A 2,500-nucleotide genomic window follows, 5' to 3' on the forward strand; every position below is an offset into this window, starting at 1 on the left:
GTCCCCTAACCTAACCCATGTTGTCCCCTAACCTAACCCATGTTGTCCCCTAACCTAACCCATGTTGTCCCCTAACCTAACCCACGTTGTCCCCTAACCTAACCCACGTTGTCCCCTAACCTAACCCACGTTGTCCCCTAACCTAACCCACGTTGTCCCCTAACCTAACCCACGTTGTCCCCTAACCTAACCCACGTTGTCCCCTAACCTAACCCACGTTGTCCCCTAACCTAACCCACGTTGTGCCTTAACGTAACCCACGTTGTGCCTTAACGTAACCCACGTTGTGCCTTAACGTAACCCACGTTGTGCCTTAACGTAACCCACGTTGTGCCTTAACGTAACCCACGTTGTGCCTTAACGTAACCCACGTTGTGCCTTAACGTAACCCACGTTGTGCCTTAACGTAACCCACGTTGTGCCTTAACGTAACCCACGTTGTGCCTTAACCTAACCCACGTTGTCCGCTAACGTAACCCACGTTGTCCGCTAACGTAACCCACGTTGTCCGCTAACGTAACCCACGTTGTCCGCTAACGTAACCCACGTTGTCCGCTAACGTAACCCACGTTGTCGCCTAAACCTGCTCTGTAATTGTTATACGACTCGTTCAATTAGTGTAGTGTTGCCCACCCGCAACCCTCGCAATATAGTTCGCTACTCGCACTGCCCGCTCCCCTGTGTATCGCTTCATGTTAAACACCTTGCAAGTCTTGCTGACTTTCCACATGCTCCTGCTGTACACTGTAATGTGGATGGCAGCAGGACGTACATGCCGCCCCCCGCCCCACCCCTCCCCACGTCCCCACCTTGCCCCCTGCCTTCGCAAGCTGGTTGGTGAGAAGTTTGCATGTTCAATGCCCTTCGCATGCGACGTACTCAGGCTACGTTGTGGTGCGGCCTGTGTCAACTGTCCGCTGATGTCGTACGCATAAACCACAATCTGTACTGCACATTCGTCCTTATGTACTGAATGATACATCGTGGCACATGTGTGACCGTACAACGACTGCGCCCAAAAACGGCGGACCATACAGTGCAAATATTGTGCACGCAGCTACGTGTCGTCTCCCTATGAGAGCTGGATTGCAGTGTGGTACGCCATAGAGACGTGTGGGAGGAACGGACGCCGTGGATGGCGATCAGCATGAGCTGTCTGTTGATGTATTCGGGCCTAGTCGTCTCTCCTCAAACACCGTGATAGCATGGTGCACCGCGTTCCATATCTGCGACATGCTACAGAGGCCGGTTGACAGTCGTTCGAGCAATGGACATCGCATACGTACGGGGGCCACCTTCCACGTATTGTCTAGGCGTGCACATTTTGTTGCGTGTATGTGGGCAGACGTAGTGTGGCGTGACACCTGACACAGGCATGCAATAATCGTTGAAGTTGCTAATGGCGATGGACGCCTACGTTTTCTGGTGAAGTTACGCAAATGAAGAAATGGTAACCCGTTGTGGTGCGGTTGTTCTCGCTAGGGGTGAATCGGTGATGGCGACGATAGGTTGAGGTACTAACCGGTTGTTCCAGCGATACCCACCATGCCGATGAAACTGAACGGCATCTGGGTGTGAAGCGATACGCGGCGGTGGCTGGGTGGGACCGTCCCCGGCCGGTGAGGGGGCGCCTCCCGGCGTGCTGGCCGCGCGGTGCGTGGGCGCACGCGCTACAGCCGGCTGGTGGGGGCGGCCAGTGGCAGGCGCGCCGGCCGACGGACGCGGCAGGCGTCGCAGCTGCGCGCCGGCGCACCCTGCGCGCGGCGCCGTGCGGCCAAAGTAGGTCCTCGCGGGCCCGGTGCGAAGCGCGGTGGACATCTTCAGTGTGCTGGTCCGATTGAGGACTGTGTGCGTTGAGGATGCGCCGCCGCCCGGCGCTCGGCGCCGCGACGCCGTCTGCTGCTCGGTCGCCCCAGCGGTTCTCGCTGGTGGTTTGTATCGCAGCTGTGCGGATGTGTTGGCGCGTGCGCTGTGCTGGGAGAGTTCGCTTCGGCACCCAAGTGGGGCTTTTGTCCTTCTGTGGCGCTGGCGTTGGAGCTGCCGGTCACCGTAGGTGGCGCGTGTTGTCTCCCGCCGGCAATGCCACGACAGCACGCTCCCGGGCCTCTGTCGGCAGCGGCAAGCTCAGTTGGGAGCACGGGTGGTCGCACCGAAAGCGTCTACTCGCCTAACTCCGGGCGATTGCGCCTCTCTCGAACCCGACCAAGTACTTGGGACGGCGCTGCGCGCCGCCGGGACCTGAGAGGGTTTCGAGGTGTATTGTGCAGGGGAGCTCAGCCTCCTCCTGTTTGCAGAATGATTGAGCGAACGCTTGCGTGTTCGCGCGGGCCCCCGGGACACACTCCCGGGCGGCCGGCTGCTCAGCTCTAGTTGACGCAGCTCCCTGGTTGATCCTGCCAGTAGTCATATGCTTGTCTCAAAGATTAAGCCATGCATGTCTCAGTACAAGCCGCATTAAGGTGAAACCGCGAATGGCTCATTAAATCAGTTATGGTTCCTT

The 2,500-nt window shown here is 58.2% G+C and overlaps 1 non-coding gene across 1 annotated transcript in view; it reads left to right on the top strand.

Moving 5' to 3' along the window:
- The first annotated feature begins 2,380 nt into the window (after window positions 1–2,380).
- Window positions 2,381–2,500, top strand: part of LOC124773525 — a 1,909-nt gene continuing 1,789 nt past the window's right edge. The window contains exon 1 of the ribosomal RNA XR_007014769.1: window positions 2,381–2,500. This exon is cut by the window's right edge and continues 1,789 nt beyond it. This is a non-coding gene — a ribosomal RNA (small subunit ribosomal RNA).

Source organism: Schistocerca piceifrons, unplaced genomic scaffold (assembly GCF_021461385.2).
Source record: "Schistocerca piceifrons isolate TAMUIC-IGC-003096 unplaced genomic scaffold, iqSchPice1.1 HiC_scaffold_954, whole genome shotgun sequence".
NCBI classification, from domain to species: Eukaryota; Metazoa; Arthropoda; class Insecta; order Orthoptera; family Acrididae; genus Schistocerca; species Schistocerca piceifrons.